Raw genomic sequence first — 13,131 nt, forward strand, 5'->3', positions numbered from 1 at the left:
GGGAATCTTCCCAACCGAGGGATTGAATCTGGATCTCCTACCTTGCAGGTGGATTATTTACTGTCTGAGCCTCCAGGGAAACTGGAAAAGTTAAATCCAAGAATGGTGAGCAGATGGTCCAATTCCCCTCACTGTCCCCAGGTGGGTCTGGAAGAACAGCACCATTTCTCTCTATGGGGGAGTCAGCCCCCCACTTGCCCATCCGCCTGGAAAGAGAGGATGATGAGCATACAACTGGGCTCTTCCCCACAGCTTTAGACGGGTTGACACCCCAAACTCCCCTGGGGCCTCTCAGCCTTGACGTGGCCTGGGGTGCTCCAGTGGGGAAGGGCATGCACTGGCCTCGGAAAAGGAGAAGCGAGCCTGGGATTCTGCCTGCAGGGAACTGGGGGGAGCAGAGGACGTCCAAGGGCAGGAAGAGAATCACCAGAGAGCCGGGTGTACATTATTCACTGTAGAAATCATTCTTTCTAATGCTCTGCAAGCTTAGCATTCACTCTGTTGAATGCTACGACCTGGTCTGAGCTGCCCAGGAAGAAATGAGAGGATGTATTGATACATAGAGATGCCTAGACTATGGGGGTCAAGGACAGACCCAAGTCCTGTGACCCACCTCCTGGAGGGAAGGCGAGTCGTGGGAGAAAGGGGCTGAAGCCATGGGGTTTAGAGGCTTTGTCCTTCTGCCATGAAGTCAGCTGATCATTTTTCACTCAGACACATGCATATGATACAAATGCTTAGTGGTCATGCTCGCTAATACCCGAGCCGTGAGGTCCAGACTGGCTGTGGTGACAGGGACCCCAAAGTGAAGGGCTTACCCTGGACGGCAGGAGCCCTCAGGGAACCGGCCCAGGCCTGCAGCGCCAAGGCTGGCGGGAAGAAGCTGGGGTCTCAGGGTCATCGCTCCAGCCCGAACTCATGTCTGCTTCTGCCTTTCCTCACCAGATTGTTGCATAGGAGCCCTGGGACCCAGCCTGTCCCTATCAGGTCACTCAGTGTGTCCTCCACAAAGGGGGCTCTCCGCCAGCCTCCCACCCCGGGAAGAGCAAAGAAAGGAAGAGAAGCCATGCCCCTTCCATCTGGGAGCTGCTGCACCCCTCCTGCTCATGCCCGCCTGCTGGGATCCAGAGCCAGGGCCAGAAAGACAGAAGGGAGGTGGAAAGTGTGGCTTTTAACTGGGAAGCCAGGTGTCCAGCTGGAATCTCGGATTCTAGGGTCGCAGATGGGTCAACAGCTGAGTCCGCTGCTCCAGCTCAGAGAAGCCACCTGAAATGCCTTCCCTTCCTCTGCAGAGCCCCTGGGCTGAAGGGGTCACTGTCCAGTAGAGAGTTCTGGATGATCCATAATAATAATTGTGATTATCGGCTACATGTGTGTCTGATAAAAACAGAAAATAGGAGAGTGAATGAATTATTACCTAATGCATTCCTTGCTATCCAAGGGTTTGATCTCCTTGCAGTCCAAGGGACTCTCAAGAGTCTTCTCTAGTATCACGGTTCAAAAGCATTAAGGAGATCAAACCAGTCAATCGGAAAGGAAAACAACCCTGAATATTCATTGGAAGGACTGATGCTGAAGCTAAAGCTCCAATACTTTGGCCACCTGATGCAAACAGCCAACTCATTGCAAAAGACCTTGATGCTGGGAAAGACTAAAGGCAGGAGAAGAAGGAGACAATAGAAGATGAGATGGTTGCATGGCATCACCGACTCAATGGATGTTGAGTTTGAGCAAACTCTGGGACGTAGTGAAGGACAAGGGAGCTTGGCGTGCTGATGTCCAGAGGGTCTCAAAGAGTTGGACTCGACTGAGCGACTGAACAAAAACGACAACACTCCATTTAGGAGGCAAAAATCTTTCAAATCCGGACTCAATAAGGCAAAAGCTAATTAATAAGGGTTTTATTGGTGAAAACATTGAAAACTAGTGTGACACCTAGGGGATCAAACGTGCACGCAGGCATGAAGTATCCATTTGGTTATTAGAAGCTTAAATTTTTGTGCAAGTCCTTTCACATTTTATTAAAAAGAATAAAAATAGGATTCAAGTTTGTACCATTAAGGATATATGCACATAAATACATCTTTCTAAATAGGCTATATTAGGGAGACATATATTAATATATAAATAATCAAATACATCCTTAAGAAACAAATGTTCTCCAAAATTGCTTCTCTAAGATCTCCAGTTTTTCCAAGAGAGATTGAGTTTTCTCCAAGCAGCCTGTAGCGAGGACCCCAGGAAGGCTCCTGAGAGCCAGCCCATCCCCCCTTCAGAGGAGGGTCCAGGTGGGAGATTCTCTCTGGGGCTCCTCCATGGGGTGAGTTCCCCCAAGGACAAAGCACCAGGCAGAGCATGGAGAGGAAGGACTGTGCCCTGCCTGAGTCCCGACTGGGGTCCACGTCAGGGCGAGCCCTCACCCAGACTTCTGAGGACTCATAAGAGCTCACCAGCACCACTGCAGCTCAGAGGTTCCTAGAAGTGCTCGTAAATGATCAGCATCTCATTCCCAAAAGAAGACGGCACGTCTCTCTGCCAGCAAGCCGCTGAGCGAAAGCACGTGGGACCGAAAGTGCAGAGAGCACCCCGTGGGACCAAGATTACAGGAGTGATTTAAGAAGTCAGAATGTTGTGACCCTCATTGGAACCTGACCAGGAAACTAGGATTAACACCCCAAAGCCTTTAGGTAAAGTGCCAAGAACTCTTTAATGACCTAACCACAGAGGATGTTAGGGGACTGATGAACAGGGAGGCTAAAGTCCCCTAGACTTACCTTTGGGATAAAAAAATCCATGTATATTATTGTCAATACATGTGAATAACGTTGATGTTTAATTCATTAGCTGTGTGTATGGAGTCCTCTTGGAGGAAAATATGAACATTTTATCATAATGTATTTAATAATGAAGCAAAATTTAAACTCAAGAGGAGAACACCAAAATATAGGGGAAAAAAACATTTTTTTTTTCCAGAGAACACCCAAATATAAGAAAAATCTTTTTGTTTCAGTCCAGCTTAGCTCTCAGTTAAACTCAGCTTTGAAAACATCAGTCTGAAGGACAAATGGTGCACTGGAAAACACTGAAGAGCACTCTGTGCAGATGAGAAATGGCTGCAGATGAAAACCCAGCGCATTGGCTTTCCATGCAGCAACACTCCTGAATCGCTAAAGCTCAATTTACCCGGGATTTCTATAAAACTGAGCAAGAAGTCTCGTGAGCATAGACACACTGGGATGACCGTGTGACTATTCCCACATGTTCATCCCTTTGCCTGAAAGATGGCCTTCATGCCGCTGTTCTGTGGCTTGTGTTGCCTCCAAGGAGATAAGACACCTCTCCCTAACCCATGGGACAGGTCGGCCTTGTGGCTTTATGGGACTCAGAACGCAGGTGCAAATACGATTGGGTGCAGAGGTGTAGGCTTTCCACCAGCCTCCGTGTGCTTTCCTTCTCTACAAGGATGGCTTGTCCTGGTGGATACTGTTCCTTCAGCCTAAGTCCAAGAACCAGACATCTGATGCAAGGCCAAGCTGACCCGAGTTGAACCATGGCAGTCACAGCCAACCGTGGTCACCAGCAGGAGACGTCGAGAGGAAATCAACATTCCTGGAGACCAGGGGGCTCCCCTGCTGGCTCAGTCAGTAAGGAATCCACCTGCAGTGCAAAAGAGACTGTCTGCAATGGACCTGCACTTGATTCCTGGGTCACGAAGATCCCCTGGAGAAGGAAATGGTAACCCGCTTCAGTACTTGTGCCTGGGAAATCCCATGGACAGAGGAGCTGGCAGACTACAGTCCATGGGGTCGCAAAGAGTTGGACACGACTTAGCAACTAAACCATCACCACATACGCGGAGGCTTAGAGACTATTTGTGACCACAGCAAGGCTGCCTGATACATATTCTTCCCTGGTGTGGGGTCCATAAAAACCATGTCACAGAACATCGTTCAAATCAAAACTGACCATGAGGACCAGGTGAGAAGATGCATCCTCAAGGCAGGTGACACCCTGTCCTCAGCTGGAGATGGAAAGCCCTCCTCCCCTCTATTTCCACATCCATCTGATTTATAGGTCGCTGAATGATGAAACCAGTGGCTTGTGATCCTGGGACAAAGATTTATGATGTGAATCAAGTTCGTCTGGTGGTTCCTCACATCTCCCACAGCTGTTTTCCGACCTTCCCCTACAACCTTCTCCCAGAGAATCCAGGACACACCAGTTGTCCCGGATCCTTGTCACAAAACTCTATAGACTCCAAAAACAGCTCCCTTCCTCCCCCACCCCCCACATCCTTAGGACACACGTGACACGCACAGGAAACTTCAGGACTTCAAGGACTTGAGTTCTTGAAGAATTGTGGAAATGCTGGCAAATCAGGACCAGTGAAGAGGGAGTTGTCTGGGGGAGGGGAGAGGTGGAGATCTCTCAGACACGCCTACCCTCATACCTAGACCACAAATTATGGCGCACTAGTTTAAAGCATGAACTTCCCAGGTGGCTCAGGTGGTAAAACATCTGCCTACAATGCGGGAGACCTGGGTTCAATCCCTGGGTTGGGAAGATCTCCTGGAGAAGGAAATGGCAACTCACTCCAGTTTTAAGCATAAAATCAGCCTCTCTGAAAGACTCAAAATGCTGGGGCAATTCCACAGAAAATAAGAGGATCGTAGCATGGATCCAAGAGTCACAGAAACCCAATAGCCAGGTGGAACGCTCCTCCCAGCCTTTGAAGGCATCGGTGGTGGAGACGGGGAACGAAGATGTCCCTCCCTCTGTTCATATAACCATCTGCGATAGTATCTGGACCAGGCGGAGCAGCTGCTTTCCGGCCAGTGGATCAAAGCGTGAGCAAGTGACGACATCCGCTCCCCAGGAAGAGCTCAGCAGGCACCCAAGTGCAAAGGGGGAGACGAGAGAGTATGGGAGGTGACTAGGTGTTGAAACAGCCACACAACAATCCCAAAAACTAAGAGGACATGACTGCAGGTTGTGCCCCGGGGCTGGGAACACATCTGCATCAGGGGGCTTTTCATTTCTGCCTGAAGGGATTCTCCAACTTGAAGTCCACAGGTTCATTGCTATGACATTCTGGGAGAAACAAACCTCCTCATTGTTCCTCCTTTCCTCTGTGAGCTCTAATGAAATCCACACAGTGCACTGGGGTCCTTTCATTTTTCTTTGGTTTCTAGCACAAACCTCTGTGACATCTTCTTAATTGACAGCCAAATGTTTATACGCCCACCTTTCAGGGACAGGCACTTCTGATTGGAAATGCCATTGATAGATTGAATTATGTTCCACTCTCTAGAAAAAACAATCCCATCGGCACAGTAAAATACACTGGGTTTGATGTGTTTGGCTGCAAAAACTTTCATTTGGCCAGGGCTCCGTAGCCTGAAGTCTCCATAGTGTAAATTATAATGTTATTTGAGATGAAGTCTAGAGTCATTTGTGGGGCTCAGGACGACACATGATGTAATCTTACACTCTGCCTGCAGGTGTGATATTGAATTCTGGGAGGACGCACACCTGGTATCGATGGTCGGTCTGGCGTCGTTTCAACACAGCCAACCAGCGCTGAAGATGATGAAAATAAAATAGCACCCAGCTACAGCATGCGTGCTAGGTCGCTTCAGTCATGTCCGACTCTTTTCACCCCACGGACTGTAGCCCACCAGGTTCCTCTGTCCATGGGATTCTCCAGGCAAGAATACCGGAGTGGGTTGCCATTCCCTTCTCCAGAGGATCGTCCTGACCCAGGAATCGAACCCACATCTCCTGCACTGGCAGGCAGATTGTTCACCACTGAGCCACCTGGGAAGCCCACCCAGCTACAGCAGAGTTTCTTAAATAAGAGAAAGGTTGAGCAACCATTACAATGAGCTCCATGGCGTCTCACTATTCAATTTCCATAACAGCCTCCAAATCTTCGTCTTTACAGTGACCCTCTCTGGGTGATGAGAAGCTAGAAACAAAGCTATGTCTCATGAATAATAATCAAGGTAAAAATAAAAATAATATGTGGGTTTTTACATGTGAAAATGATACTGACACTGATGACTTCATCTCTAAACCAAGGAAGGAAAGAGACCTCGAACAGTACACTGATAGAGCTCAATGCCTATTTGCTGAAAGAATAACTGAATTCAAGGGACCCTCTTCCTCCTGACCTTAGCAGAGGATTCACCTACAAACAGGACAGCTGCATGGGATGGTGGGGGAGGGGGCAGGTTCCGGCTACAGAGCCTGCTCCTGGAGTGAAGACCATCACCATCCTGTATGAAAACAGAACCCACAACCTCCGTCTTGTTGAGACACCTGCCCTGGTGGGTGAGCCCCATCCACACGCTCAGTGACGACCAGATGTGTGAGCAGATGGAAGACGGTCTTGTACGTATCTGGAGGGCAAGAGGGAAGCATGCCAAAGTGAGGTCTAATGACCTAAACCTCTGACACATTTAGGAGTCAGGGACGTGTAAAACATTGACCCTGCTAGAGTTCACAGGGACTCAAATTATAGGGCTCTACTGACAACTGATCCAGACTGACGGGCATGCAGTCATGCCAGCAGTCATGCCCTCAACTGATTGGAGTGTGAGATGCCACAGAAGGGGTGGTCAAGCCTCAAGCCTCTATTTTGAATGATTCCAGGAAGATGAAAACTGTCCACTTATTTAATTCCCTCCCTACAGGAAAGAAGTGACTTCACTGGTTTAAAACTCAAAGATCTCGAGGTGATTCTATAGTCTTAACTGATCCGATCCCCGGCCCCAAGAGGTGAGGAGGGACTCCACACACATAGTAGGGAGAGGAGATCGGTTCATCTCAGAAGTGGGGGTGGCAGGGGGGTCCTGGGTCCCACGTTGCTTGCCCACCACAGGCCACCTCTCTAGAACATCACAGTCATTCAATGCCCCACCTGGTCACGTGTGACTCCAGAAGTGGCATGACCTAGTATTGACCCATCCCACACACACCCTGCCCTCCTCCCATGCTCACCACTCTGGAGGGGCAGGCGAGAGTCCATCCAAAGCACCTCCTCCTGTGGGGTTTATCTACTGGGCCCACAGTTTGCCTGCTTTCAGTGTAGTAGCTCTCCAGCCCCAATTCTCATTTAATGTGAAGTCCAGTCTGGGCCCCACGGGCTTCCCAGGTGGCTCAGGTAAAGAACTCACCTGCCAGAGCAGGAGACAGAGCAGACATGAGTTTGATCTCTGGGTCAGGAAGATCCCCTGGAGAAGGACATGGCAACCCACTCCCATTCCACTCTCTCGCCTAGAGATTTCCATGGACAGAGGAGCCTGACGGGCTACCATCCATGGGGTTGCAAAACATCAGACATGACTAAGCAATTGAGCATACAATAATTGTGAGGAATAGCCATAAATATGCAAATGACTTACCTGATTCCTGTCTGTTTAGCACTAGTTCAGTTCAGTTCAGTTCAGTCGCTCAGTTGTGTTCGACTCTTTTTGACCCCATGAATCGCAGCACGCCAGGCCTCCCTGTCCATCACCATCTCCCAGAGTTCACTCAAACTCATGTCCATCGAGTCAGTGATGACATCCAGCCATCTCATCCTCTGTCGTCCTCTTCTCCTTCTGCCCCCAATCCCTCCCAGCATCAGACTCTTTTCCAATGAGTCAACTCTTCGCATCAGGTGGCTAAAGTATTGGAGTTTCAGCTTTAGCATCAGTCCTTCCACTGAACACCCAGGACTAATCTCCTTTAGAATGGACTGGTTGGATCTCCTTGCAGTCCAATGGACTCTCAAGAGTCTTCCCCAACACCACAGTTCAAAAGCATCAATTCTTCAGCACTCAGCTTTCTTCACAGTCCAACTCTCACATCCATACATGACCACTAGAAAATCCATAGCCTTGACTAGACGGAACTTTGTTGGCAAAGTAATGTCTCTGCTTGTGAATATGCTATCTAGGTTGGTCATAACTTTCCTTCCAAGAAGTAAACATCTTTTAATTTCATGGCTGCAATCACTATCTGCAGTGATTTTGGAGCCCCCCAAAAATAGTCTGACACTGTTTCCACTGTTTCTTCATCTATTGCCCATGAAGTGATGGGACCAGATGCCATGATCTTCATTTTCTGAATGTTGAGCCTTAAGCCAACTTTTTCACTCTCCTCTTTCACTTTCATCAAGAGGCTTTTTAATTCCTCTTCACTTTCTGCCGTAACAGTAGTGTCATCTGCATATCTGAGGTTATTGATATTTGTCCCAGCAATCTTGATTCCAGCTTGTGTTTCTTTCAGCCCAGCATTTCTCATGATGTACTCTGCATATAAGTTAAATAAGCGGGGAGACAATATACAGCCTTGACGTACTCCTTTTCCTATTTGGAACCAGTCTGTTGTTCCATGTCCAGTTCTAACTGTTGCTTCTTGACCTGCATATAGGTTCTCAAGAGGCCAGTCAGGTGATCTAGTATTCCCATCTCTTTCAGAATTTTCCACAGTTTATTGCGATCCACATAGTCAAAGGATTTGGCATAGTCAATAAAGCAGAAATAGATGTTTTTCTGGAACTCTCTTGCTTTTCCATGATCCAGCGGATGTTGGCAATTTGATCTCTGGTTCCTCTGCCTTTTCTAAAATGAGCTTGAACATCTAGAATCTCACAGTTCACGTATTGCTGAAGCCTGGCTTGGAGAATTTTGAGCATTCCTTTACTAGTGTGTGAGATGAGTGCAATTGTGCGGTAGTTTGAGCATTCTTTGGCATTGCCTTTCTTTGGGATTGGAATGAAAACTGACCTTTTCCAGTTCTGTGGCCACTGCTGAGTTTTCCAAATTTGCTGTCATATTGAGTGCAGCACTTTCACAGCATCATCTTTCAGGATTTGAAATAGCTCCACTGGAATTCCATCACCTCCACTAGCTGTGTTCATAGTGATGCTTTCTAAGGCCCACTCGACTTCACATTCCAGGATGTCTGGCTCTAGGTGAGTGATCACACCATCATGATTATCTTGGTCGTGAAGATATTTTTTGTACAGTTCTTCTGTGTATTCTTGCCACCTCTTCTTAATATCTTCTGCTTCTGTTAGGTCCATACCATTTCTGTGCTTTATCAAGCCCATCTTTGCATGAAATGTTCCCTTGGTATTTCTAATTTTCTTGAAGAGATCTCTAGTCTTTCCCATTCTGTTGTTTTCTTCTATTTCTTTGTATTGATTGCTGAGGAAGGCTTTCTTATCTCTCCCTGCTATTCTTTGGAACTCTGCATTCAGATGCTTATATCTTTCCTTTTCTCTTCTCTTCTTTTCACAGCTATTTGTAAGGCCTCCCCAGACAGCCATTTTGCTTTTTTGCATTTCTTTTCCATGGGGATGGTCTTGATCCCTGTCTCCTGTACAATGTCCAAGGAGCTGCAGCTGCATGGGCACAGGAGGGCTGAGAGGAGCAACTCCATGTTCAAGGTCAGGAGGGGCAGCCATGAGGAGATACCCCTCATCCAAGTTAAGGAGCAACGGCTGTGCTTTGCTGGAGCAGCCATGAAGAGATACCCCAAGTCCAAGGTAAGAGAAACCCAAGTAAGACGGTAGATGTTGCGAGAGGGCATCAGAGGGCAGACACACTGAAACCATAATCACAGAAAACTAGCCAATCTGATCACACGGACCACAGCCTTGTCTAATTCAATGAAACTAAGCCATGCCAGGTGGGGCCACCCAAGACAGGCGGGTCATGGTGGAGAGGTCTGACACAATGTGGTCCACTGGAGAAGGGAATGGCAAACCACTTCAGGATTCTTGCCTTGAGAACCCCATGAACAGTAGGAAAAGGCAAAATGATAGGATACTGCCCAGGTCAGTAGGTGCCCAATATGCTACTGGAGATCAGTGGAGAAATAACTCCAGAAAGAATGAAGGGTTGGAGCCAAAGCAAAAACAATACCCAGCTGTGGATGTGACTGGTGATAGAAGCAAGGTCTGATGCTGTAAAAAGCAATATTGCATAGGAACCTGGAATGTCAGGTCCATGAATCAAGGCAAATTGGAAGTGGTTAAACAAGAGATGGCAAGAGTGAACATCGACATTCTAGGAATCGGCAAACTAAAATGGACTGGAATGGGTGAATTTAACTCAGATGACCATTATATCTACTACTGCAGGCAGGAATCCCTCAGAAGAAACGGAGTAGCCATCATGGTCAACAAAAGAGTCTGAAATGCAGTACTTGGATGCAATCTCAAAAACGACAGAATGATCTCTGTTTGTTTCCAAGGCAAACCATTCAATATCATGGTAATTCAAGCCTATGCCCCAACCAGTAACGCTGAGGAAGCTGAAGTTGAATGGTTCTATGAAAACCGACAAGACCTTTTAGAACTAACACCCAAAAAAGATGTCCTTTTCATTATAGGGGACTGGAATGCAAAAGTAGGAAGTCAAGAAACACCTGGAGTAACAGGCAACTTTGGCCTGGGAATACGGAATGAAGCAGGGAAAATGCTAATTGAGTTTTGCCAAGAGAACGCACTGGTCATAGCAAACACCCTCTTCCAACAACACAAGAGGAGACTCTACACATGGATATCACCAGATGGTCAACACAGAAATCAGACTGATTATGTTCTTTGCAGCCAAAGATGGAGACGCTCTATACAGTCAGCAAAAACAAGACCGGGAGCTGACTGTGGCTCAGATCATGAGCTCCTTATTGCCAAATTCAGAAATAAATTGAAGAAAGTAGGGAAAACCTACTTTCAGGTTTTAGAATAGACCATTCAAGTATGACTCAAATCAAATCCCTTATGACTAAACAGTGGAAGTGAGAAATAGATTTAAGGGACTAGATCTGATAGATAGAGTGCCTGATGAACTATGGACGGAGGTTTAGCACTAGGCACTTAACAAATGGCAGTTACTGTTATGCTTACTCATGATAACAATAGACATCACGCATGCCTAGGTATCCCATCCTCAGAGCAGTCACCTTCAGAGAGCGGATTAAGATAAAGTAGTGAAGTATTGCCCTGGGGCCCAGCATGGGTGCATGCTTAGTTGCTTGTTCGTGTCTGACTCTTTGCGACCCCAGGGACTGTAGTCCGCTAGGCTCCTCTATCCATGGGATTCTCCAGGCAAGAATACTGGAGTGGGTTGCTGTTTTCTGTGTATATTACCCACTTTTTAGCTAAATAACTGAGATTCAGCACAGTACAGTGGTAGTAACAGTGCAGTCAGGATTGGAGACAAGTGGCTCTGATCCTAAGTGCCTGCTCTTTCTAGTCACCCTCCAGGTTACCGCCTTCATCTGTCCATTTAAGCTGTAACTTTGCCCCATTTAATAGTTTGTAATCACATTTTTTCCTGTTTGTGACAATCACTTGTGCTGTAGCCCAGACTCCCCGAGAACTGATGACTTCTAACCAACCTTTACAAAGAAAGGCAAGCAGAATAAATGTGCTTCCAGACCTCAGCTGAGGTTGAAGGGTACTTTGATTTGAATCAAAGAAATTTCCATGAATGCACAAAGTTTAAAAGACAATGTGAGGAACTATACTCAATATTTTGTAATGACCTATAAGGGAAAATAATATGAAAAGGGATACGTATATTCATAACTTATTCATATATATGTTCATAACTGAATGACCACGGTGTACACCTGAAACTAACACAATATTGTAAGTGAACTCTAATAAAAACAAAGAAATGAGAATGTGAGCATCTGTCTGCTCCAGAGAGCTCCAGTTTGGAGGAATAGAGCATGACGTGTCATAAACATCGAAACACTACAAATCTCACTGGTACGTGTGGATTAGAAAAATCGAGAAAGACACCTGTGGACCATTTCATCCCAAATGTGCTCAGCAAGGCTTCAAACAGTTTTCCTAAAACTGAAAAAACAAGACCGTGGACCAAAGACTGATGCGTGCAAGAGCCTTGGATCCAAAGACTGATGATACTGAAAGCGTGGGAAGAAACATTTTCTGAACTCTAATACGGTGCCACCCACACAGGAAATCCAACAGACATATTAATTATACCCGGCATGCAATCCCAAAGACCCAGAGAATGTGTGCTGTTTATTTGTTCTTCTCGGGACAGGAGGCCGGTAAAGCAAGATGCTATCTGCCCGAGATGCTGAGGTCTGCTGTACTGTTTCCAACTGAACAACCTTGTCACACTGATTTTTCCCCAAATTGTTATCGTCTCTGTAAATAAACTCAAACTTTCATTTCAGACAACTGGCCCAATGCAGATGGTTACTAAACTCAGCTCCACTGCGGGACCTATTGCTCAACTATGCAAAAGCGTCCCCAGAACAAGCCTGCCGCTCTGAGCTGTGTGTTCAGTTTTTTCACAAGTCTGCTGTCGCACAGCAATGTCCAGGTTGGTCTATTATTTTTTCTACTTCCTGAAAGGAGATGGGCCTGTTTCCTGGACTCTCTCTCATCCCGAATGTAAAAGCCTATGCAATTTAAAAACGCCTGGTGCTGAAAGAACCGAGGCGGGGTCAGAGAATGACTGAAATGTAGACCATCTCAGAGAGCCTGAAAACCCGGAGCTGGCACGTTGGCTTAGCACGGATGTGACTTGGGCAGGTAGGCAGAGACCTTACAGCTTGGGGGTCTGACTCCAGGGCCCCGGCAGTCACAGGTTTGGACTTGCATTTGGGCCTGGGGGAGTGTCTGCCTCGGAGGTGCTCGCTGAACCAGCTGACGTTGAGGCTGCAGGCGCTCCTGGGGGCTTTACACTGCCCCCAAGGTCACCCAGCAACTCCCCCCTCGCTTGGCCTGGCAGACCAGTCTCGTATTTCCTGGGTCCCCTCCCACTCCCCCACAGCCTGGCACAAGCCTTCTGTCTGTCTGGAACTCCCTTCCTCTGACTATGACTCTCACTTCCAAAATCAGCTCAAACGATTCTTTCTCGACCCCCAGACGAGGCAGGGTTCCCTGCTACCAAGCCTGTAGGGCCATGTCCTGGCCCTGCCCACTGCCCAGCAGCCCTGGACGTGGGTTTAGTGATGACTCCTCTGCTCTGAGCGACTCTGGAGCTTGGCCCCGAAAATAGAGGCTGGCTGACCATTGCGGCCTGGCAGCCTTCTACCCGAGTGGGGACTCTGTCCTGTTGTGTCAGCACTTCCCAGAGAACCTCCAACACA

Source organism: Ovis aries, chromosome 10 (assembly GCF_016772045.2).
Source record: "Ovis aries strain OAR_USU_Benz2616 breed Rambouillet chromosome 10, ARS-UI_Ramb_v3.0, whole genome shotgun sequence".
Classification (NCBI taxonomy): Eukaryota; Metazoa; Chordata; class Mammalia; order Artiodactyla; family Bovidae; genus Ovis; species Ovis aries.